Below are 26,873 nucleotides of genomic sequence, written 5' to 3' on the forward strand. Positions count from 1 at the left end.
CATATGGCCCACAGGCCAAAAAGTTTGCCCACCCCTGGTTTAAAGGAACAATAAAAAAATTCTGCTTAAAAAAAATCCAAAACTTTTTTAATTTTAATGGAGTTACATGGCTTGCCTCCTTGATGTTCTCTGGCAAAAGCACACACAATAGACAGACAAAGACTTTCCTCCCTCCCAGATTTGAAAGTATCTTGTCTCCTTATTGGTCCTGTTGGTCAGGTGTCAGCTAAGTTATGTGATCTTCTTAACCCTTTACAGGCAAAAGAGGAATTCACCCTTAACTGTATGTTTATGACACACTCTAAAAGCTTATCAGATGTCACTGCTCAATCTGACGGGGGCCCTAGTAAGCCAAAGTTCTTCCAGCCCTTCTGCCAGGGTTTCGTCTTTGGTCAGAAGGACTTGTCTGCTTGCTGAATCAAAAGAAGGCCCTGAGTCAGTTTAAATGTGGACTTTTTATGCCAAACATCCTTTCTTAGGCTTTGGCTACACTTGCATTTCAAAGCGCTGCCGCGGCAGCGCTTTGAAGCGCTAAGTGTAATCAAAGCACCAGCGCTGGGAGAAAACTCTCCCAGCGCTGTCCGTACTCCACTTCCCTGTGGGGAATAACGGACAGCGCTGGGAGCACGGCTCCCAGCGCTGGGGCTTTGACTACACTGGCGCTTTGTAGCGCCGCAATTTGCAGCGCTGCAGAGGGTGTGTTTTCACACCCTGCTGCAGCGCTGCAAATTTGTAAGTGTAGCCAAGCCCTTAGTCAGTTGGTCTCTGGAAAACCTAGTTTGAACCGGTTTATGCAAGCGTCCCCAGGCATGGTACCTCTCTGGAGGTCTTTACAACCTGAGTGATTCACCTTAAATCACCATCCACTGCTTTTAGTTCCTGAAGGAGCTGTGGTATCATTCCCCCTCACTCTCCTCTACTGCCCCAAGTTGCATACAGTCCCTGGCCCACAGTGATACATACACCATTCATAAGGTTAATACACTATGTATCCCCAGAGATACTGCACGAGGTTGCATCATATGTCCTAACAACCTAGTATGATATTAGTTTCTTTTGTAGCTGCATTGTATTGTTGACACATTCACTTTGTGATTCACTATAATCCCCAGATCCTTTCCAGCGGTACTACTGCCTAGCTAGTTATTCCCTATTTTGTAGTTATGCATTTGATTTTTCATTCCTAAGTGTAGTAATTTGCACTTGTTTTTACTGAATTTCATCTGCTGATTTCAGACCAATCCTCCAATTTATCAAGGGCATTTCAAATTCTAATCCTGTCCTCCAAAGTGCTTTCAACCCCTCCCAGCCTGGTGTCATCTGGAAATTGCCTAAGTGAACTTTCGACTCCATTATCCAATTGATTTATGAAAATATTGAATAGTGCTGGACCCCGTGGGACTGCTGGACACATTTACCACTTTGAAAGTGTATAATTGATAACTGTCCTCCAACCAGTTTTTCACCCACTATTTCCCTACCTGCACATGACTATGGCCATGGCTACACTTGCAAATTTGCAGCGCTGCAGCAGGGTGTGAAAACACACCCTCTCCAGCGCTGCAAATTGCGGCGCTGCAAAGCGCCAGTGTGGTCAAAGCCCCAGCGCTGGGAGCGCGGCTCCCAGCGCTGTACGTTATCCCCCACAGGGAGGTGGAGTACGGACAGCGCTGGGAGAGCTCTCTCCCAGCGCTGGCGCTTTGACTACACTTAGCGCTTCAAAGCGCTGCCGCGGCAGTGCTTTGAAGTGCAAGTGTAGCCATAGCCTGAGTGGTAGAAGGCAGGCCAAGCACATACTTGGCTAAAATAATGTAGAAATATCTTGTGGTTAATCTGAAGAGCAGAAATACACTATTTTTCTTCTTTGCCCAAGGAGTGACTCAGTGATAGGTCAGAAGGAGGAATGTGCTCATCCCATCCAGCAAAAGTAATAGTTTCAGCCAGATATCTAGGCACTGGGACAGAGGCTGGGTGAGAAGCTGAGGGTTAAGGTAAGCAAGCTATATTTAGCAGGTGCCCCCTATGAGACTGAACTCAGGCCAGTGGGCCATTCAGGCTAGGCACAAGGAGCATACAGAAGCCTGTGTGGTTACAACTAAAGCTGGGTGATTTTTTTTGTTCAATCAAAACAACATTTAAGACAAAATGTGCAGAAAAACGTTGTTTCATTCAACTTTTCCACTTAAATTAAAGTCTTTAAAAATGGTTTTCATTGAGCTTTTCCTCTCTTAGCCTTTCCTTCTCCTCGCCTCCTTTTCCCTCTCGGGGCGGGGAGAGAAAAAGGTAAAGAGGGAGAAAAAGAAGGCGGGGTAGTGGGGTAACAACAAATTGAAAACCTTGGAGGCTTTTTTGGTTCTTGTTTCACCAAGCAAAAAAACAAAAACAAACAAACAAATAAAAACCCTGCTAAACGTTTCAAATGAAATGAGATGAGATTTTTTTAGAATCCCTGACCCATCCTGCTCCTTGTGCCCTGACAACCACCTCCCCAAGACCCCCCCCAATCCAATCCCCCCTTCCCTGGCCCCTGACTGCCCCCCCCCCACAGAACCTCTGACCCCTCCACAGAACCAGGGCCGCCCAGAGGATTCCGGGAGCCTGGGGTTTTCGGCGGCGGGGGGCCCTTCCGTTCCGGGACCGCCGCCGAAGTGCCCCGAAGACCCACGGCGGGGACCCCCCGCCGCCGAATTACCGCCGAAGCCGGACCCGCCGCCGAAGCGCAGCCCGGTCTTCGGCGGTAATTCGGCGGAGGGGGGCCCCGCCGCGGGTCTTCGGGGCACTTTGGCGGCGGGTCCCGGAACGGAAGGGCCCCCCGCCGCCGAATTACCACCGAAGACCGAGCTGAACTTCGGCGGCGGGTCCCGCTCCTTCTTCGGCGGTAATTCGCCAGCGGGGGGTCCTTCTGCCCCGGAGCGGAAGGACCCCCCACCGACAAAGACCGGGAGCGGCAGAAGCTCCTGCGACCGGCCCTGCAAGAGTTTGCCGGCCCCCCCGGAGCGAGTGAGGGACCCCGCTCCAGGGGCCCCGAAAAACTCTGGTGGGGGCCCCCGTGGGGCTCGGGGCCTGGGGCAAATTGCCCCGCTTGCCCCCCCTCTGGGCAGCCCTGCACAGAACCTCTGCCCCCTCCCTGCCCCCTGAGTGTCCCCGGGACTCCCTGCCCCTTAGCCAACCCCCCGGCCCCGGCTGCTTACCCCCGGCTCACCGCGCGCCTCGAGAAGCGGCCCTGCCCAGCGCTGCAGCCGCATGGCTCCGGAGGGGGCTGAGCTCTTCCCCGCTCAGAGCCGCGTGGTGAGGGGAGGAGCCGCTCGGCCCAGAGCTCGCAGCCCCGCCCCCTGACCACGCGGCTCTGAGCGGGGCGGAGCTCAGCCCCCCCCACCCCCGGAGCCAGGCGGCTGCAGCGCTGTTTAGACGCGCTGAGGCACCGAGCGCGAACAAGCGGAGGCGGGGCCGCGCTACCGAGACCCGCCGCTCTTCCGCGGTAAGGAGACATCCCTCTCCCCCAAGCGGAGCCGGTAGCGCGGCCCTGCCCCGGCTGCAGGGGCGGCACGAGCTGGGACCCCAGCCTTATGCCGCTCTAGGCACCTGCTTGTTTAGCTGGTGCCTAGAGCCGCCCCTGGTGGCAGGAGGGGGCGCCGGGCCTGTGTGACGTAGGGCAGATTACAGGGAGCCACCGGACTTCCTGCCTTGTCCAGACAGCCCTGAATCTGCTGTTCTCAGGCGGCGCCTCGCGGGCTCGGTAGTCGGCCGGTTGCCGGCGTGTGCCTTGCGCCCCACTATCGTCCTACTACGCCCCTCAGTGCTCCCGGCGTGCCTTGCGCCCCACTATCCCCCTCAGTGTGCCAGCTCCCGGCGTGCCTTGCGCCCCACTATCCCCCTCAGTGTGCCAGCTCCCGGCGTGCCTTGCGCCCCACTATCCCCCTCAGTGTGCCAGCTCCCGGCGTGCCTTGCGCCCCACTATCCCCCTCAGTGCTCCCGGCGTGCCTTGCGCCCCACTATCCCCCTCAGTGTGCCAGCTCCCGGCGTGCCTTGTGCCCTACTATCCCCCTCAGTGTGCCAGCTCCCGGCGTGCCTTGCGCCCTACTATCCCCCTCAGTGCTCCTGGCGTGCATTGTGCCCCACTATCCCCCTCAATGTGCCCTGCTCCCGGCGTGCCTTGGGCCCCACTATCCCCCTCAGTGTGCCCTGCTTCCGGAGTGCATTGCGCCCCACTATCCCTCTCAGTGTGCCACCTCCCGGTGTGCCTTGCACCCTACTATCCCCCTCAGTGCTCCCGGCGTGCATTGCGCCCCACTATCCCCCTCAATGTGCCACCTCCTGGTGTGTCTTGCGCCCCACTATCCCCCTCAGTGTGCCAGCTCCCGGCGTGTCTTGCGCCCTACTATCCCCCTCAGTGCTCCTGGCGTGCATTGCGCCCCACTATCCCCCTCAATGTGCCCTGCTCCCAGCGTGCCTTGCGCCCCACTATCCCCCTCAGTGCTCCCAGCGTGCCTTGCACCCCACTATCCCCCTCAGTGTGCCACTCCCGGAGTGCCTTGCGCCCCACTATCCCCCTCAATGTGCCAGCTCCCGGAGTGCCTTGCACCCCACTATCCCCCTCAATGTGCCAGCTCCCGGAGTGCCTTGCACCCCACTATCCCCCTCAATGTGCCCTGCTCCCGGAGTGCCTTGCGTCCCACTATCCCCCTCAATGTGCCCTGCTCCCAGAGTGCCTTGCGCCCCACTATCCCCCTCAGTGCTCCCGGAGTGCCTTGCGCCCCACTATCCCCCTCAATGTGCCCAGCTTCCGGCGTGTTTCTTGCGCCCCACTATCCCCCTCAATGTGCCCAGCTCCCGGCATGTTTCTTGCGCCCTACTACCCCCCTCAATGCTCCCGGCGTGCCTTGCACCCCACTATCCCTCTCAATGTGCCAGCTCCCTATGTGCTTTGCGCCCTACTATCGTCCTACTATCCCCCTCAATGTGCCCTGCTCCCAGCGTGCCTTGTGCCCTAGTATCCCCCTCAATGTGCCCTGCTCCCGGCGTGCCTTGCGCCCTACTATCCCCCTCATTGTGCCCAGCTCCCGGCGTGCCTTGTGCCCTACTATCCCCTTCAATGTGCCCAGCTCCCAGCATACCTTGCGCCCTACTATCCTCCTCAATATGCCAGCTCCCAGCGTGCCTTGCGCCCTACTATCCCCCTCAATGTGCCCAGTTCCCGGCGTGCCTTGCGCCCTACTACCCTCCTCAATGTGTCAGCTCCCGGCATGCCTTGCACCCCACCTGCCCCGTTGATATGCCCGAATGCCCCTCTGCCTCTTTCCTGCCCTGGGGAGCAGGTGACGGGTATGTGGTGTGACCCATCTGCCTGTCGCTTGCAGATGAGGGGGCGCAGCGGGTAGCGTGGCCCTGTGGACTGGTGTAAGGTTGCCAACCCTTCAGGTTTGTCCTGGAGTCTCCAGGAATTAAAGAGTGATCTACAGTTAAAGATGTAATTTGATGAAACCTCCAGGCAATTTGTACAACTAAAATTGGCAACTCTGCTGTGGTGCAGGACCAAGTTGGCCAGGCATACAGCTTGGCCCTTCATGTTGGCAGTCCCCAGCGTGCATTCGCTGTGCTTTCCTTCCAGCAGAAGTGAGGGGTCCTGGTGGGTGATGCTCTTCCTTGAGCTGAGCGCCCCCGGCTACGTTGTGGGCTGGGACCTGCTGCACATGGCCATGGGAACCTTTATATTTAAAAATGGGGAGATATATGCAGGGCTTTGGAGCGGAGCCCGGAGCTGGAGCAGTGGAGCTACAGGTTTTTGCCTGGAGTGGAGCTGGAGCATAGCTCTAAAGCCCTGGCCATATCCCACACAGTTGAACTCCTTGGGCTGCAATTTGAGCAGCCTGGTGTATTGGGGCAGCAGTCGAATTGCCATCCCTCTGGGATTGTTGTGGAGTCTTCAAGGATTAAAGATTAATCTTTAATTAAAGGTTGTTATGTGATGAAACCTCCAGGAGTATGTCCATCCAAAATTGGTGATGCTAGGTAGTAGTGGTACTGTGGTGGGTGATACGCTACCCCTTACCTGCTCTATGTCCTGGGCTGGGTTACAATTTTAACACTGGAAAAAGCGACAAAGAGTCCTGTGGCACCTTATAGACTAACAGACATTTTGAAGGATAAGCTTTTGTGGGTGAATACCCACTTTGTCAGACACAGAGTTTTCACACTAATTGTTCCAGCCCCATCTCTCTCTGCCTCATTAACTTGCATTTCCATGTCTTAGCAAAAAAACATTTTTCTCTCCTGCCTATTGCTCTTACTACTTGTCTTCCTCTGTTGTTGTTAACTCTATGAAGCTTTGTGGGATACAGTCTGTGTGAGAGAGAATATAAAATAGAGTTGTTTTGCACCGTTGCTTTCCATAGAAATTCTGGGTATGTTGGGTTCAGCTGAGTCTTAGGACTGTTTTTTGTGGCTTTGAAAACATCCAGGGAGAGATGCTTTTCATTTTTTGTATCCAATAGCTTCATCTTTTTAAAATGGCTTTAGACACTGTCAAGTCAAATTTGACTCAAAATTTGTATTTTGCGAAACTTAAAACTGATGTTTCCATGAGTTTTTATTCCAGTAGAAACAGATTTTTATACTAAATTTTGTATTTTTCTGTTTTGTTAGAGATGACATGAAGAAAGGAAGCAATATAATATATTACACAGCAATTCTTGATTTTATAACCTGTTGTAAGGAGTAATGGTAAGGAAAGTAAGAAAATGTGTTTTTTAAAGGTGACCTGACAATGAAAAAATATTGGCCTTCTGTCCTTTTAGCTACTTTTGTGTTGTATATTGTAGGTCTGGAAATGAAAGGCAGCTTCAAAAATAGCTCCTCCACTAATCTGTTTTTTACATTAGAAATCCAAGTCCTCGTCTGGAAGATTCTATGGGCTTGTTTACACAGAAACTTGCACTGAAAAAACGTTATTACTTGTAGTCTGTACCTTTTGTTGTTATGATACTATTTCTGAGTGTGGACATTCTTATTTTAGAATAGAAGTGTCCTGTTTTGATTTAGCTTAGGTCACTAAAAACTGACCTGATCAGGAGCACTCTTAAGAGTGTCCACACACAAAACATCCATTAAAATAACAAATGGTGTGTGTTAAAACTGATTCAGTTATTTTGGGACAGTTCACTTACTTTGTGTGCACACCAGCCCTTAGCTGACTGGAGAACTAGTGAAATGGTGGCATTATATGAGCCAAGAGAGTGAAAGCCAAGCAGTTGAGAGGGGAAGAGGTTTTTATTATACACCTACTAAAAACAGTTTTGTTTTTTAACCCTCCCATTTAACTGCAATGCTTGACTAACATTTTGGATAATGGAAGCCTTTGTTAAACATTCAGTACTCCCATCCTTTCTGTTAGGCCAAGTCTATGCTTAAAAGTTTTGTAGGTATAGCTATGTCAGTTAAGGGTGTAATCTGTTAATTGATTTTATTAGATATAACTATGGTTGCAAAAGCCCTAGTGTAAACACAGTTACACCACAAAAGCTTTTTTTTTTTTTTTGGCTGTTTTAAATTATTTTGCTCGCTGAACTGGAACAAGGTTTTTTTGCTGATGTAATTGCATTTACACTAGTTAGCCTGGTGTCAGTATAGCTATACTGGCAAACCTTTTATGTGTTCACAAGGTCTTAAAGTGTGAGGTGGGTGACAAGACCTGCCTTTTACAATGGATCCTACAAGTCTTTATTTCAGCTATATAAGATCATGCAGCTCATGTTTGCTCTGAGCACGTCATCTTTGAAACAGTTGCATTGTTAGAGGTGGAATTTTTAATGTACGTCTTGTTTATCGTGCCCTAAAATGGCTGTATTGGACCCTGCCAGTTGCTCTTATCCAGTCCCAATATGATGGCTGCATAACTGCATCCAAGGCAGAGGTATCTAGAAAGTGGCCCCAAGGAGTTCTACAACGCAAATGGCACCATCCTTAATATAGAGGTGCATCTAGTGGAGACTTCTGTAGCTTCTCCTATGAAAAGTAAGTGTTGCATGTTGGGTCCTGTTGTCTATGCAGGCCCACATCTCACTTGGAGCTGAGGGGGATGTAAATCTACTCCATTTTTGGAAATTAAGTGTGATGTGTGGGTTCCTGGCAAGTTGACAGCATACCCTTGAATGTACGAAGTATGGCGCTACCCTTGCAATAAGGAAGTGACTGGTGACAATGATTAATTTTTGATATGCTACTACTACATTACCTTCTACTCTCTCATTGGTCCAATTCTGAATTTATTTACATTTAACGATAACAGTGTCCTCAGCAAGCCTCTTTTTGCCCATTCTGTCGAGGAGCATACCCTCATCCTTCCCCCCAAATCCCCTCTTATTGTTTTTGTGTCACAGTGAAGTTGAGGCTTATTTAAAAGATGACTGGCTCAAGATGGACAGATATGATAGCATGTTAAATATGCCTCACATTGGTCTGTGGAGGTGGTCTTGAGGATGAGGGCCAGGAGCTCCTGAGTTCTAATCCTGGCTCCACCACCGACTTCCTCTCTGACCGTGTGCAAATCACTTAAACTCTCTCTAATTCAGTTTCCCCATCTGGGAAATAATACTTAATTCCCCTTTGTGAAATAGATGAGTCAGCTTTAATTAATATCTGTCAAGCAGTCTGTAGATCAGGAGTGCTATATAAAGCTAGCTATTTATTATTAACACAAGATATTCTTAGTACCTGAAATGAGTGATGACAGAAAACACAGATTCTGCTGGGATATAGCCATGTAAAACAAGGCAGTACCGCTTTGTAAAGCTTTGAGTAAACTTCTTTTACGTCATTAGAATTTTCATTCTCAAAGCTTCTGTTTCTAAAAAATCCCCCAAAGGCAAAGTGAAACTCAGCCCAAATTAATTGTTTTGTTTGGAAACCCTAAATAGGCTTGCTATCACTTGAAATTCAGCCCAAGATTCACCAGAGGTTTGTAAACCTTGTCCCCTGTTTCAGGTTTGTTGTGAAGCCTGAAATCAGGATTTCATTATGAACATATTGCTGTATTCCAGTAGGGCTATGTGCACATTTTCCTGTTAAGGAGCAGGTGCAGCTGCCCAATTGCACTTTGAAATGTATTATTGTCTCAATAAAGTGTTTTTTAGAAGTAGGCATGTCACTTTTTATAAAACATTTTGTAACCGTTAGCTTAAATTGTTGTATTTGGGACAATATGTGAATCCCAATTGGGAGGTCTAGAGTGGATATTGGGAAATAATATTTCCCTAGGAGGGTAGTGAAACACTGGAATGGGTTACCTAGGGAGGTGATGGAATCTCCATCCTTAGAGATTTTTAAGGCCCAGCTTGACAAAGCTCTGGCTGGGATGATTTAGTTGGTGTTGGTCCTGCTTTCAGCAGGGGATTGGACTAGACCTCCTGAGGTCTCTTCCAGCCCTAATATTGTATGATTCTATAATCCCATCTAAGGTAGAGAATGAGCTCGTAACTGCTCAGGAATCCATAGTCTAAAAAAATAGTGATGTATTACATTATTATGAATGAATCAAAAGGACTGGGGAAGTCCTAGCACTTGCCTATAAGCTGATGGGATCAGAACCCTGTCCCTATGCAATAAACAGAAAGCTGTGACTGTCTTTTCACTGGAAAAAAAGGTGTGGGTTTTTTTTTAAAATTCCAAGATAACTAACTCAAATTAGTTATCTCACTAGTTCTCAAACTGTGGTCAGGACCCCAAAGTGGGTTGGGATCCCCCCCCGACCTCCGCTGACCCCAGCAGTGGGGCTCGGGCAGGCTCAGACTTCAGTTCCCCCTCCTTGGGTCATGTAATAATTTTTGTTATCAGAAGGGGGTCCCAGTGCAATGAAGTTTTGAGAACCCTGTGTAAATTTAAACTGATATGGATATAATGATATAACCTGCCTGCATAGACACTCTTACATTGGAATACGAGTACTACTCTTTTGTTTAGCTTGGGAAGGGGTTTATGCTATGCTCCCCCAAAAGCCACTCTTATGCTGGAATAAGAATGTCCACTTGAGGCATGTGTATGTATGTTATATTGGTATAACTGGTAAAACTTTCCTGTGTAGTCAAGACCTAACACACGCCTTCTCAAGACATAGTTGTTTTTAAAGGACACTGGCATTTTGAAAAGTCAACCCAAACTGGGATTTGTCTGTTGCAGACAGGGTGCCGTCCTGGGCTCTGCTATGAAACCTCTCCTAGGCTGGTATCTGTCAGAGGTTATTCCCTATGGGCAGCATATCTCAGCTATTTCTCTTCATCAGGGCCACCCTCCATTGGACTCAGCTTACAACAGCTGTGGCTGGTCCCTCAGTGAGGTCCTTGCTCAGCTGTTTTCTACTGGGCAAATTCTCTCTGAGGACCTTTATTTTTGTTCTGTGGTCAATCCCAAGTTTGGTCCAGCTGCTCCCATTATCATGTGGCCACTCAGATGGCAAGGTATTAGCTGACATCCCACAGTCAGTATGGGCCTGCTATGCCCTTACCCTAACTGTTCAGTCCAGAGATCCACTTGTAGTCCTCAAAGTAGGTCATGTGGAGAGCTGCATTACAATGGCAACAAACAACTTCCAGGTGCTGTTTCCAACTGTCAAACAGTAAAAGAGAGGAAGAGGAATTGAAATGAGAGGTAAGCCCTGAGCATCTCCCTGGCATTAAGCCAGGCTTCCCTGTGTAATTCATTTCAGCATCTGCACTCTAAGTGCAAGAATCTGTCTTTAGTTTGATAACCTGCTCACTCTTGTTCAGTATGTGAGTTGGTTTCTAAACTCCACTGTAATAACTTTTAACTCTGGTCAGTGGGCAAGAGCATGAGCTGTATTCTGTTAATGTTTGGCCCATTTTTCTACTTGGTACAAATGTATAACATCTGCTAGCACATAGAATAGAGAGTGTGCACTCTAATATTCTGCTTGTCTTTATTGCTTCTATTATAACCCTCACAAAGGATGGGCAAGGATTATGGGGGCTGGATCACTTGATGATTACCTGTTCTGTTCATGCTCTGTGAAGCACCTGGCATTGGCCATTGTCGGAAGACAGATACTGGGCTAGATGGACCTTTGGTCTGACCCAGTATGGCTGTTCTTATGGAAAATGTTGTCTTTAATGGTGACAATGAATAATTTCAGGTTAAAATTTGAACTTTATATTACATTGTGAAGACTTCTGCTCAATGTACAACAGTGATTTAAAAAAAATCCTCAATGTGTATTAAGAAAGGTACAGAGAACAATATGTTAATACCATTACATAAGTTATTGGTATTCCTTCTTGAATGCTGTATTCAGTTGTAGTAAACTTCATCTCAGAAAGAATGTAGCAGAAATGGAAACAGTCTAGACAAGTACAGCAAAACTGTTAGCAGCATGAAAGAGAAGTTTCATATTTCTGAAGGCATGAAGAGAGGTTAAAAAGATTAGGGCTATTTAACCTCAAGAGGAGACAAGAAATAAAAAAAGCAACTGAATAATGGTATATAAAACAACAAATACTCCAGAGAAAGTCAGTCAGACACTCATCTTTATCCTTTCAGCTGCGTGCAGATCCGGTCGTCCCATCTCAAAAAAGATATATTGGAATTGGAAAAGGTTCAGAAAAGGGCAACAAAAATGATTAGGGATATGGAACAGATTCCATATCAGGAGAGATAAATAAGACTGGAATTTTTCAGCTTGGAAAAGAGACGACTAAGGGGAGGAGGGTTATGATAGAGGTCTTTAAAATCATGACTGGTTTGGAGAAAGTAAATAAGGAAGTGTTGTTTTACTCATAACCACAAGAACTAGGTCACCAACTGAAATTAATAGGCAGCAAGTTTAAAACAAACAAAAGGAAGTATTTCTTCACACAACACATAGTCAACTTGTGGAACTCTTTGCCAAGACCATAACAGGGTTAAAAAAAGAACTAGATAAGTTCATGGACGATAGGTCCATCAATGGCCATTAGCCAGGATGGACAGGGGTCCAAAACCATGCTCTGAAGTGTTCGTATCCTCTGTTTGTCAGAAGCTGGGAATGGGTGATGGGATGCATCACTTGATGATTGCCTGTTCTGTTCGTTCCCTCTGTTGAAAGACAGGATACTGGGCTTGATGGACCGTTGGTGTGATCCAGTATGGCCGTTCTTATGTTCAAAGTGAGACTTGGGTTTTGTGCACATGGGGAAATTGACTTAGCTGTGTTGGAATAAGCTATTCTGGAATAGCTCCCTGTGCAGTGTGATGCTTCCCAGGGTTGTGAGGCATCTTGCTCCCACTTGCCCTTAGCATGAGGAAGCTGTGTCTGTATCTCCTAGAGATCAGCTCCCCAACTCCACGGGGAATACAAGCACTCCCCTCTAGGCCTGCACAGGCCTCACTGCCTTTCTTCAGATTAGGAAAAGGCACACTCCACCCTCTGCTTATCTCCCTGGAGTGTCCAGCCACTGTTCTACTAGGCAGTTACAGTATTCACGGATCTGTTGCTTCCAAAGAAACAGCACACCCCAGTTTACCAGTTCCATCTCATATCACAGTTCTGCACACAGCACTTAGATATGTTTATAGTGAAATCAAGAATGAATCTCTGTGCTTTGTTTTGTTTGTTATAGCAGGTAGAAGTAGTGGAAACAAATGGTTACAGATAAAATAAAATCATAAAACACATTCCAGAGCCTAGACTTAATTAACACGGTACTCTCATGTCTTGTGGAGTATTGCGCACCCCAACATCCTTCCAGGCTGGCTGTGATCCTGCTTTCATAAGACAAACACACTGTTAGTTTGTCTCCTTGGTGAAGAATCCAAAGTGTCTCTTGGTGCTCCCTAGATATAGCAGAACAATCCTTTGCCATTACTCATAAACAGGACACCCTCTGCTCATTGTTTCTTCCAGTGGTTTTCCTCTCTTGTTGATTTTGCTATCTCTTCATTAGCATCAGGCTCAGTATACAAACAGACATAGATTGTGAGGCGAGTAATACACTTATGACCAGATGGAGATAAGCATCTGTTACCATGTGCCGAAAGAAACATTCTTGAGGTATGTCACCTCCTGGTGACCTGCCTTAATCCCAAATCCTGAAGAATATAATTTTCAGTATAGGTACATAACTTTTAAATATTATCTGTGTATACATTTTGCAGTGCTTATGATGATCACATGCCACCCTTTGGTGAACTAATGTGCACATATCTGACCCAGAGATCCCTGTGTATTCCTGTACCCTCTGCCAGTTGGCACGAAGTGGTCCCTGGGTTACATATGGACACTATTCCAGAACAGAAGTGACTTCATTCTGGAATAATATTCTGCTATAGCTATGTGAGTCAATTTTCCTGTGTAGATGAGGACTCAGCCACTGTGTATTAATTGATTTAATCAAGAGTAACTGCTTTAATCCATGTACATTTAACCGGAGAAAATATCAATGTCTGGCTCTGACTAGTCCTAAATGCCCCCAGCACCACTTCCCACTGTCCTGAATTTAGAGCAGCCCCATCTTGTCACATTCTGGGATATAGTCCAGATAAGTGAAGGGTTGTGTCACCACCTGCCCTGTAATCCTAGATACCTGAAATGCCCCATTGCTGTGCCTTGCAACCTGGACACCAGCAACCAACAGATGAGCATGCAGGTCACACCATGAGTATCTGTGCGCTGTACATCCATGGATCAGCAACTCTGACCCCAGCAGCACAACAACTGCTTGTGGGCTTCTACCAACTTTGGTTACCACTTGCTGGGTGACCCCCCAACACACTCCCCATCACAAATTTCCCCCAAACTGTGTGCCCTGAAGCATCCCACCTGCTCCTGGACCATTCGGAGAAATAATTAGGTTTGTTTGCTCCTTTTAAAGAGACAAAAGCACATTTGTTTATTAATTTAACTAGGGCAAATACATCCTTTCCTTCAAACATAGCCCTTATAGTAAAAATAAAACCCATTTATTAACAATAAATAAGTAATGTCAAGTGAAAGGAATAAACATAGAAAGGGTTACTTAATCGAGCAAGGTACAGGCTTTGTTCAAGATTTTTTTTTCCTCACCAGTCTTCCTTCTTCCTAGCCATGGCTGACTTTCCCTCCGTTAGAACCTTCCACAGAAGTACAAGGTGCAGACTTCCCGTGTCTTCCTTGGTGAAAGTTCCTTGCTTAAGCAAGTTTCTCACCTATGTTCAGTTCCCAGAGATGTCAGCTCCTCCCTCCCTTTGGTTGAAGGATCCATCTTTCTCAGCTTGCGAGAGCTCTATCCCTTTGTGCCTGTCTAGTGATGGATGCCAAAATGGCTTTCTGTCTCTGCTTATAGCTTCCAAAGTTCAATGACCTAGTTTAAAGAGGGCAAGATAACCTCATGCTGGTCTTCCCTCCCTGTGGTCTTTTTATTCCCCCTGCTGATTTTTGTATAGATGGGGCTTCCATGTTTTAGGTCACACTTAGCTTAATTTCTTTGGATACAGATAGCTGTCTTCCCTCCTGTCTGGGCAAAACCTGTTTTTCCATTCATTTGATCACAGATTGTATAGCATAATATCAGTGAGTATCTATAGTTTTTTATATAGTGTTAATACATACATTTCATGATGATATTAATCACCAGTGTGCCGTTAGCTTTCAGAAAGTATCTTACTTGATATGCTGTTATAATACAGCAATATTGTATGCAGTCAGTGGATTCAATTACTTATCATTTGAGGTGCCATGTGTCTTTATAACGCAGATAAAATTTCTCTCTCTTGCAGGGGAGTAGATGCCATGCTGTGTTCTCCCCACCTGATAGCTTTGTTTACCTTATGTGTAAATGACCCTTCATTGTCTCTTACTAACAAGCAAGCTGGTCAGAGAAGCAAACACATTCCTTTGTCTAGGGCATACCTGTTTACCAGCTCCTCAGACATGCCTGGCTTAAACATTTTTTAGTCAAATTCCATTGTATGTCCAAAACTCTTAATACACACCCCCTACATACATCATACAAGTATATTAATGGTCAGTGAGTTACTAGTTTTCCAATGACATATTACATGACACCTTTTAGATACAGATTATAGCCATAGTGAGTTGGGGTATACCAGATTGGTCAGGTCAGCTGAAATGCATTACCTGATTCCACATGCATCCGACGAAGTGGGTATTCACCCACGAAAACTCATGCTCCAAAACCTTAGTCTATAAGGTGCCACAAGACTCTTTGCTGCTTTTACCTGATTCCAGTGAGCCCTCTGGTATTGGGATGCTCTTAGGGTCACACATCCACTGTATCCTCTTTCTTTGCTGGCAACAGCATGGCTGAGCTCTGTCATTTTATTGTTGCTGTGGGGTGAAATCTTCACCTCATTGAAGTCCAAGGCAAAACTATTGACTACAGTGCAGTCAGGATTGACCCTGTTTTTACCACATTCATCTATTGAAACTGGTTAGCTTAAGTATTAGAGGGGTAGCCGTGTTAGTCTGGATCTGTAAAAGCAGCAAAGAGTCCTGTGGCACCTTATAGACTAACAGACGTATTGGAACATGAGCTTTCATGGGTGAATACCCACTTCGTTGGATGCATTCACCCATGAAAGCTCATGCTCCAATACATCTGTTAGTCTATAAGGTGCCACAGGAGTCTTTGCTGCTTTGGTTAGCTTAAGTATGTTAACCATAATTCTGCTTCCTCTCACAAAGTTGCACTTGAGGAATGTTGGGAAAATGATGGAGGAATAGTGAATGGCACCCCCTCATTGTAATTCAATACTTAACCAATGCCAAAGTCTGGTGTTATGTGGAGCATTGCGTTGCTGTAGGAGGCTATATTTCCAATGAGATGTAAAAGCAAGTTCTTGTTCACTTGTCATTAAGGTTCCCATAGCCCTTATACAAATATGGGGTGCCTTGACCAAATTTCAGTCTAGACAATTAGATTCTACTTCCCTAAATTATCTCTATGGTTTCTCTGATTCTTCTTCTTGTCTCAAAGGGCTGTGTAGTGTAATTAGTGCTACATAGATGCCTAAGATACTCAAAAATATGGCTATATCTGTTGGATGAATGTACATATATAGATATTGGATGATTTGGGTCCCAAATATAGTTTGTAAAACACTTGGCTTCATGGGATGAAAGAATCTATAATTTATTCTAGGTGTGTGTTGATAATACTATAGGATTTTCAGTGAGCAGGTTAGAGCAGTCCTGAACCATGGGTTTATGTTGTTTGCATGCACAATGAGAATCTTTGCCAGTAATTCACAAAGTCTGCTGCTAATATCTGCAAAGGAAGGGGAGATGCTTTCAAAACCTCTGGGTCACTAGGTTGCAAGGAAAGAGTCCCTGTATAGATGTGTGTGGTGTTTCTGGGGAGAGGTTGTGCCAGGTATCTGCTTTTAAATTTCCAAATACATTTATTTTTAACAACTACCTATTTTAAACACAATGTTTTGTTTAACAGGAGTTTTTTAAAGGTTTCACTATTAATTTTAGAACTTTCATTTCAAGCATGTTCTGTGAAATTGACTTTTTCAATGTCCTCTGCATTGTGCTCTTTTGCAAGGAATCTCTGTATAATTATTTCTTATGTACTTGTTCAATCTATCAGCCAACAGATGTCAAGTGTAGCAAAATGCTATAATAATATTACGAACTAATAATAGTTATAATGCTTCTAATTGCCTGGCATGGCTTTTGATAGAGGCAGACTCAGAAATTAGAGCAAGTGAATGCTTAACCTTGAACCACAGAAGCATAAATGAGCACTTAATTTTGCTCTAGGTGTACTATACTTGCAGGTGTTTTAGCTGCACCTACCTATCTCTAATCAAGTGGCCAGTCCCCTTAATTTCCTCAAATGGACCAGGAGTAAAAATCATTTAAATCAGTTATTATAGTAAAAACCTATTATCCGTATGTTCAGAGATGCAGAACAACTCTGGCAAACTCTGTTGATGAGCAAGTTTATTGAAATGAAGCCAGGTCGTTTTAAAACTAATTTGGCAGTAGACCACTTGGGTTTCAAAGAATTCTTGTGTCTTGATTATTACAACAATGCACACAGATTGCTTCCACATTGGGAAGACTAGAGAAAATGCAGGAATCCTTTATCTTTTATGCAAGTTGATTGTGCTGCATATAAGTGCCAGGAAGTCTTTCTAACACAGGCTGAAATGTGTTTTTGGAAGTTAGTTAGCTATTCATTACAGATAAAATTCATCCACCCCTGCACAAAGACAGAGTAAATCCACTTTAGGCCTAATTTTGAGTTCTTGCACCTTCCATTGAAATAAAGGGAAGTTGTGGGTGTTCATTGTTTCTCAGGATCAAGCCCTTGGTGTAGGGAAGCTGTGCAGAGTTTGGGGGGGTGAGTGTTATGGAATTGACTGAACCTTTCAAAGTCAGGTGTAGGATGCTGGACTGCAGGACAGACTGTCATTCGCCAGTATTCTAGCATTTGCACTAGAATAGTGACTGCAGCATTTTTCACATCGCATGTGTCTACCCAGCAATGTAAGCTTAGGGTTAGTAGAACTTGAGTTAGCAGACTATGGGTTTGTTTACCTAGGGCTTGAGCATCATTTTTAACCCCATGTTAGGAATTATTGAACCCTTGGTCCCAACCTGTCTTGTCTTTATGTGGGCCTGAATCCAAGCACCCAAATCCCAGACTTCCTGCTGCCCTCCCAAAATGTGGCTATTCTGGCCCTTCGTTTGTGGTGCAGTGTAGGAAAACTTGACTGTGCAGAGGACAAAGCAAGTGAGCCCATGGGATTGTGGAATACTTTTGGTGGACTCCCAGAGCATGAGTCTGATGGGCCTGTGTCTACACTGCAGAGCCATTGGGCTTGAACTCTGGGTCCTGGACTAAGGCATGGACTGTCCATCCCCAAGGGGTTTTGGGACCAGAGTTAGCATGTCTTGTCCATAGACGGAAGTTGGATTAGGCTTACTCCTAAGTGTGAGCCCTGGGCTTACAAGGCAGTGTAGATGTACACTTAGAGGCTCACTACCCATAAATTCACAAAATTGTGGATCCAACAGTATTGCCCTTTGTCCTACCTTCAGCAGCCTCACTCCACTCCAGCCTAAATGGAGATGGAGAGGTGCTGAAGGGACTCTCACTTTCATGGTGTACAAGGGATGCTCTGTTTGTTTGCTCTTATATCCCTACCACAGGGTTTATCCTGTGTGAAGAACCTTCTGCCAGGCCCTCTCTGCTTTCACCCAAGCTCACTACAGACAGAATGGTAAGCTTGTTGTTGTAAGCCCTTTTTCCTTTCAAGGCAGTGCATAATGGATCAGGGGGCACAGCTGTCCTTGCTTTACTGCTCATTTCACTTTGTTTTATTCATTTAATGTGAATTTAATGCTGGTGAAGAGTTCTGGATTCACAGCCCTAGAGACAGAAGTCCTCTGTTTCACCACAGAGCAGGTACAGCATAGGCAATGGCAGTGCAAGATTCCTCACACGTGTGCCTCAAATTTAATGTGTAGGTACTACCCCAAGGGATATGAGTAGGACACTTTTCATCACATGACCCTGGGGTGAAGGTGCTGCTTGTGATAAGTTTGTATTATAATGAATTAGTTGGTAGAAAGGAGCCATATATATTATTCCTTTGCATCCCTACTGAACTGGGTTGGATTTGAACTGGTGACCTAGAAGTGAAGGCTCTATTTGCCTTTACCAGTGCCTTGACTAGTCCCCTCCCTGCATTTTGCTTCCTAACCATCTCTAAACCCAAAGGCTTCTAGTTTAACATAGTCATTGGCCATTTTTGCCATATGCTTGCCTGGCAAATAGAACTTAACATTTAGCTTAATGCTTGTAATGGAGCTAGGACTTCAGTGTTCTCTACTCAACTTGCCACTTCTTTTAGACTTTTTTTTTACTTTGAAGGTTTGAATGCTCATTCAAGGTGTTATCTTTTTAGACTCTTTCTGGCTTTAGGCCAGTTTATCACCATGGACACCATGCCTCAGGAACCACAAGGCACACATCTTTTCCAAGACATTTGTAAAGAAAGATGCTGTAACGTGCAGCTTTTGTTTAGGGAGAATGATTTCTCTAAGCAAATAAACAGTTTGTCAAAGAACTCTTAGTATCTGGTGTGACAACATGAAGAAAAAGACAAATCTCAGATCTCTTCAGGCTCAAAGTTATGAGGCTCATTTAACCTGCAAATATTCCTTTGCTCAACAGTTTCTCAATGGCTATTAGCCAGGATGGGCAGGGATGGGTTCCTAGCCTCCTTTTGCCAGAACCTGGGAATGGCCGACAGAGGATGGATCACTTGATGATTACCTGTTCTGTTTGTTCCCTCCGGGGCACCTGGCATTGGTCACTTTTGGAAGACAGGATACCGGGCTAGATGGACCTTTGGTCTGACCCAGTGTGGCCATTCTTATATTTTTAGGCATTCCAATTATGTCCTGAGTTAACTTGTTAACCTGCTTGTGTTTTGTTCACTCCATAGAGTAAGCATCCTCTTTATCTTTTGTTCTGTTCAGGTACTTGTACCACATTTCTCATTGTGGCATAACTTTTTGCTTTTCTCAGCAGATTGAGAGCTCTGATTTTTTTTTTTAATCTCTCTGGGGTTAGATCACATGAGATACACTTGCCATTTGGTTAATTTAGTTTTTGCATAAATGACAACTTGTCTAAAACTAACCCATGTGAAACCACTTGAGTACTTTTGAAGTATTTTAATTTTTCTTTGCTGTCCTTTCATTTCATTATCCATTTCCCATAAATATTTGGCTTTTTAACCTGTATAAGCCTTATTTATGTACTTCACCTATAGCAGTGGAGAGCTGGGCAATGGATCATTCTCTCTACTTTGCAAAAGGTTATTGCGGTTTTCCTTATCAGGCCTGTCGTCGTTGTCATCTGTTGTCTTGACTATTTTAGCTCCCTTCCCTACAACCTTCCCAAATCCCAACTAGATTCCAGATTGCTAGATTCCAGCACGTCCAAAATGCTGCTGCTGGAATTTTCAGACCTACAAAGAGGATCAAATGCATCACCCTAACATCAAGCAACTCCGCTTTTTTAATATTCTGTGTGGACTCATGCCAGCCGACTTCATGGTGTGACAGATTTAGTCACAGAGACCCCCTTGGGACTGTCACCTGATGTGCTGAAACTTCCTCTGAGCCCGTTTTCCCTGTCCGTTTGGGACTCCAGAACCCTGCCTTTTTGAGCCAGACACACTAGCCTGCTGCAACACAGACCCAGGTCTGGTCCATGCCCCCAAAGCTGCAGACTTGAACCAAAAACTGCTCAGCAAGTCACCTATCTCTGGCACCCAGATACCCAGTTCTCAATGGGATCCAAACCCCAAATCCATTTTACTCTGTATAAAGCTTATACAGGGTAAACTCATAAACCGTCCGCCCTCTATAACACTGATAGAGGGGGTTGGGGCAGAGGAGGGGTGTGCGCTGTATGAGGGAGCTCAGGGCAGGGGTGCTGGGAGGGGTGTGGAGTGTGTTGGGGCTCAGGGCAGGAGGTTGGGGTGCAGGAGGGGTGCGGGGGTGCAGCAGGGGGCTCAGGGCAGGGAGCTAGGGTGTGGGGTGCAGGAGGGGTTCGGGCTATGGCCCGGCGCCACTTACCTGGAGTGGCTTTGAGGTGGCAGAAGCACGCAGTGGGGCCAGGGCAGGCTGCCTGCCTGGCCCCATGCTGTGCTGCTTCCGGAAGTGGCTGGCACCACGTCCCTGGGGGAGGGGGGACAGAGGGCTCCGTGCGCTGCCTTTGCTGTGCCTTCAGTTACCTCCCTCGAAGCTCCCATTGGCTGCGGTTGCCCATTCCTGGCCAATGGGAGCTGTGGGGGGTGGTGACTGAAGGGGAGGGTAGCGCACGGAGCCCTCCACGGCCCCCCCGCTCAATCAGGGGCCGCAGGGATGTGGTGCCGGCCGCTTCTAGGAGCGGCATGGCGTCCATGGTGTCACAGGGGTGGCAATCCCATCGGCCAGATCCAAAGCCCTGAGGGGCTGGATCCTTCCCGAGGGACGTAGTTTGCCTACTCTGTTCTAAATGAAAAAGCACCAGGTTTAAATGGATTCCAGTACCAGACGACTTAATCATGTCACTGTAAGACCTCATTCTCCCTTCTTTCAGGGCTGGCCTGTATGTACCCAGGAAGGTTTGCGAGTAAACAGAGTCATTCACAACCAATTTTCCTAGTTAATGGAAGCCATCAAGATTCCAAGCCCCCATTAATGGCCCACACTTTGCATAGTTACAATAGGACTTCAGAGTAATACTTCATATTTCTAGCTTCAGATACAAGAATGATACATTTATACAAAGAGGATGAACACACTCAGTAGATTATAAGCTTTGTAATGATACCTTAAAAGAGACCTTTTGCATAAAGCATATTCCAATTATGCTTATGAGTGTAAATATAATGTATTTCCATAAATACATGGAATGCAATGTCACACATGGACCTTATGTCTCTCCTCTCTTTCGCTGCTTATCTGGCCCTAGCTTCCTCTCAATCCCTTCACGTAGTTCTACCATTGGGGAGAGAGAACCTTCTCCCTTATAACCATTACTGTCTGGAATAGCCTTCCTGGCTCTCCATCTCATTTCAGATTTCATTTGTAAAAGGGTGTCCAACCCCCTCTATCAGTGTTATAGAGGGTGGATGGTTTATGAGTTTACCCTGTATAAGCTTTATACAGAGTAAATCACTAGTCAGGGAGACTCAATTTAATCATGGATTTCTACATAAAAGTACATTCTTATTGGTTGTTATAACGTTAATACATATTCTTCACAACTCAGAGATGTAGGTTTCATTTTTAGAAGGTACATGCTATACATTTTTAAAGTGATTTATTTTGAAAACTTTTCAGATTAGTTTTACAGCTATATCAGAAAATGAATGATTGTTTGGTTATTTCATTTACCGAAGGTAATTGAAACAGATATTTATGAAGTCATTGGGAGGTGAATTATCTCCAAATCAACAGGTTAATTATTAATATTTGGAGTATTTTTTTGCCATGCTGTATTAGGAGGAGAACATCACCAGACAGACATTTAAATTGTTTGATTTAACTAAAACAATAATGTTATGTAGTCTGGATTTTTTTCTTAAACAGCAAACGTATAATATTTTAACAAAACAAGCATATGAATTTTGGAAATTAGTTAAACATTCAAGTTTTTTTTAATCATTTTTTTATTAAAATTGTTTTTAACTAAAATAGTTAAATGAAATATGAAAAAAAATTGAATTGACTATGTCGGCCAGATCAACATGAGAAACTTAAAATATTGGCTTCTGCAGCTAACTCAGTCATCTTCATTTTTCTGTTTGTTCATAATCTGGAAAAGAAAAACAAACTTTCCTGCTTTTTCAGGTCCCAAACGATTTCTCAAATTGGAATGAATTAGTCCAAAGGAGGAGGAAGAAGAAGCTACTGCTGCTAACAGTGAGATTATCACTTGAATAGTCTTTGAATACAAGTGCTTAAGTGACTTCCACCAGTTCACTGGTGTGACTTCCTTTAAAACATCATCAGCAAACATATATTTCTTGAATGGTTCTTATTCCCAGACTGGGTCACTTTTACAGCCTGCTGCCATTATAGGTTTTCCCATCTAGTGAGAGAATGGTATGGTAGATCTCAAATCAATGAAGGCTACATTCAGAAAGACCTCAAGATTTCTGGCGTATGCTGCTCAAACAGTTTAACTTTTGTTTCTACTGCCTGTCCCTCCCTTCTCACATTTATCTCCAGACTTTTTCTCCTTGTCCAGATCTATTCCGCCCCCAACAATCTTCTGTTCATTGAACTTTCTGAAACTTTGCACTTTTAGAGAGAGGTAAGGGATTGACTCTGTGTACACAAATTTGCAGAGGGACAATAGGGTTGAGGTCTGGTATTTCTCACCTCTGTATATTATTTATTTATTTAAAAACATTTTTGCTGTTAACGAGCATGTTATCTCTGGATACACAAATCCACAGTCGGAGAACTGCAAAATTAAGCATCTCTGATTGAGCCCCTTTGGGTAGATAGAAAGATTAACCTAAATAATCTACACAGAAGCCCCTGGAACCCCATAAAATTGGGTCCCTAATCCATGAACTATTGGAACTCATTTACAAAACCTTTCTTAACCATTGCATGGATATATTGTCTCATACTATAGAATTAGAATTTATAATCCCTATTTTATATCTTTGAGCTATAATGTATCTTAATTAAAACTATCTTTAGGTAAGGGTTTTTCCTCAAAAAGCATTTTATCAAAAAAATCTGATTTAAATAAAAAAAAATAATTTATTTTTATCCACCCTGCTCTGTAAACATCTTTTCTTCCTTGCTTAACACTGTGCCTCTGAATTACTCTTTACTGGAGTATTTAATTTGTAAACATTTTGGGACACTATTTGAAAAATGTAATATAAAGCTGTATTGCATTTACTGTAATGGTCTGTTATTGCAAGCATATTTCACAGCCATACTATGCAGTACTGTGGGTTTTTAATTAAAATTTTTGTTTTTCAAGTAACCTTGAATAGATGTATGGTAACAAATGGTGGACAATATCCATATGAAACACATTCACTCCATTTTCTTTTCCAAGACAATGAGTGAAAAGCAAACAGCTCTGAAAATGTTTCTCTCATAGCCTTGATTCCTTTAGTATAGTTATGCTTTTTTTGCAGTTGTTTCTCCTTATGGTAACCTATTAATGCTGTTACTTCTCATCGTCCTCCAAAATAAATTGCTGCACTGTTAAAAAGATCCAGCAGGAGCCTAGTATGAGTTAGATGCTGCTGTAAGTTGTGGGTTTAAAATCTCCAAAGGTTTGGATGTTGCCTGGGTCCCTTTACTCAGTTTCAAGTGACAGCTGGCATGGGCTCAAGGGAGGCAGGTCTCCTTCAAGGTTATGAAACTTCAGAGTGATTGTTAGATATTTGTTACATTTTAATCCAACAGTGAAAACGTTGTATGGCTTTAAGCGTTTGTCTACACTGGTGTTGGGTTTGTTGTATGTTGTGTTCTTTGTACCACTTGAGCTGCCCCTGGGCCAACCCCCTATGCAGATAGACTGTACTGATGTAAAAAGTGGCTTGCGTTGGTGCAGTTTACACGAGTTTGAATCTGGGGGAAGCTGCACTCGTGCAGGTCACTTGTTTTGCCAGTGTTGTGCATCTACATTAGGAGTTTGAGCCAATGCTGTGCTGGTGCAATTACATCAGTGCACTCTGCTCCCAGTTTTGACAAGCCCTCTTGTCCATCCACTCTCTCCACGTTAGTGGTTTCTTGTTGATTTTCTACAGTGGGTTGCCCCAAAGGACAGCATCAGTGTGTGACAAGAGATGGAATTTAAATTTTTTCTAGCCAAACTGGCCCATGTTTGTCGGGTAGCTAATATTATAGGGGACATTTTACAATCAAAATGGAAATAAGCTGAACCTAGTATTCCTGCCAGCGAAAGGGACTAACTCCCCTCCCACTCACAGCCGGGAAAGGGTCAGCTCTGTTATATTGTGGAACCGCAGGACTGCCTATCTAAGGGTAAAGGCTGTATGCTAATGCTGCAGGTTGGGGAAATGGACACCTCCAAATGTGACTGGGAGTTGCACTTTATGCAAGCCAGTGTTGGCTTCCCCCCGCAAGAAATATTTTAAAAATTTAATTTTTTTCCTAAAATAAACCAAAGGAATAGTAAACAGGAAACCTCTCAGGATATGCCGTATTCAGGAAACACGTTCATTTTGATAATATTAATTTTGCCCCAAAGGCTAAATGTTCTCCATCTGCCCAGATTGGGCTCTAGATTAATTTTGACCAGATACTCATCCCCAGTTAAATGGAGAATCCCTAAATATTTCATGTTTGGGTTGCCGCCTAAAATTCCAATTATCATATGAGCTTGTTTGCTTATGTCCAGAAATTCCAACTTATCGCAATTGATTTTATATCCTGAGAGGTGTCCAAGTGCATTTATTAGGTTTAATAGTTAGGAGCAGATGTAGAGATGCAGTGAACAAGTGTCATCAGCATAAAGCATGATCTTGTGTTCTGACAGCAGAGGTCAGTGGGGGCAACTCTGTTTTGTACCCCTGTGAAGTGGGAATGGTTTTGAAATAATGCCATTTGTTACCACTCTGGAAGATGTCACTCTGGAAGAGGGATTCATATAAAAAGTTTAATCCATCAGATAATTGACTACCAAATCCGAATTTAGCAAGCAAGTAAAAGGTAATCTCAGGAAACAGTCAAAGGCCTTCTGCACCTCTAAGGATATGGCAACAAGAGGCTCCTTTGACTCCCTTGAAGCTGCAATTATGTTGATAGCACAAGATCATTAGTTATATTTTCACATCATCTATGGTAAAATCCTGAGAATTTTGCTGAGGCAAAAGTCTTACGACAGTGGGAGTTTGATGGGTATGTCTACACTTAAAATGCTACAGCGACACAGCTGTAGTGCTTCAGGGAAGACAGTGATGGGAGGCGTTCTCCTGTTGCTGTAATAATCCATTTCCCAGAGAAGCAGGGAAGGTTGGGTTGATGGAAGAATTCTTCCATAGACCTAGCACTGTCTACACCATGGATTAGGTGAGCATCACTAGCTCTCTCAGGAATTTTTCACACTGGCATAGCTACATTTCTCAGGGGTTAAGTTTTCAGTGCAGACCAGCTATGAGTAAAGACCTTGGGATTTGGCTCATGATTTATGTACATGAAAGTGTATACAAAGACTGCCCAGAAATGACAGATTTGAATCTATTATGTTGTTCTTAATGATTTGTGATATTTACCAGAAGACAAGAACTTTGTTTCATATGAGGACACAATCAAACATTTCTCATATTTTTTTTAAATGCCTGTTTTACTCCTTGTTGGAAATGTCACACTGAACCCCTAAATACTTTAAAATTCCTCTGTCACATGCACCTAACTGATTTTGTGTGTGTGTGTAGTGTGGTATAGTTAATGTGTGCTTAGGAAGCAATAATCCTATATGAGCAGGGACTACATCTGTGGCCTCTGCTTTGATGCCAGTACCCACAGCTGAAAAGAAACCTAGATACAGACAAAACTGTGTCTAAATGTAGGTTTTTCACGAGGCATCGAATGCTCTTTAAATACATTTTGAAAAATAGATGCTGAGCGTGGCTCTGATGCTAAGAACACTGAATGGAATGCAGGATGACACACTTGCCTCCCCCTTTCTCTTTGTGTTCCTCCCACTTTGTTGGCATTAATTTTACTTTTTCCCTCTTTGCTTTTTTTAGGGAGAGTGATTTTCAGGCCTCCTCTGCTGGATCCTGCTCAGTTTAGTTTTTTAGGAGGCACTGCTTCCTGCTTCTCTCATTCTTCCTTTACATTTCCCCTCTTTTTTTCCCTCTTCCTCTATCTATAATGTTAATATATTCCAGTCCTTTGCAATTCTGTAACACTTTTCCTCCAAGGATCTCAAAGCACTTACAAACTTTAAAATTTCACGGGAATATTTATTCCGGTTTTGGAGAAGGAGAAACTGCTGGGCAGCTGAGATGAGCTGAATTGTTCCTGCTTAGTACCTAGATTTGAGCATCTGAGGCCTGGTCTACACTGGGCGTTTAAATCGGTTTTAGGAGCCTAAAACCGATTTAACGCCACAACCGTCCACACTAGGCGGCACCTTATATCGATTTTAATGGCTCTTTAAATCGGTTTCTGTACTCCTGCCCGACGAGAGGAGTAGCGCTAATATCGGTATTAACATATCGGAATAGGGTTAGTGTGGCCGCAATCGACGGTATTGGCCTCCGGGAGCTATCCCACAGTGCACCACTGACCGCTCTGGACAGCATTCTCAACTCGGATGCACTGGCCAGGTAGACAGGAAAAGCCCCGCGAACTTTTGAAATTCATTTCC

The 26,873-nt window shown here is 44.6% G+C and overlaps 1 protein-coding gene across 1 annotated transcript in view; it reads left to right on the plus strand.

Moving 5' to 3' along the window:
* Window positions 1–3,379: 3,379 nt before the first annotated feature.
* Window positions 3,380–26,873, plus strand: part of SIL1 (SIL1 nucleotide exchange factor) — a 257,812-nt gene continuing 234,318 nt past the window's right edge. Inside the window, exon 1 of the mRNA XM_045027870.1 lies at window positions 3,380–3,478. The gene's annotated coding sequence lies outside the window, so the exon portion shown is untranslated. The remainder of the gene's footprint in view (window positions 3,479–26,873) is intronic.

This window comes from Mauremys mutica, chromosome 8, assembly GCF_020497125.1.
Source record: "Mauremys mutica isolate MM-2020 ecotype Southern chromosome 8, ASM2049712v1, whole genome shotgun sequence".
NCBI lineage: Eukaryota > Metazoa > Chordata > Testudines > Geoemydidae > Mauremys > Mauremys mutica.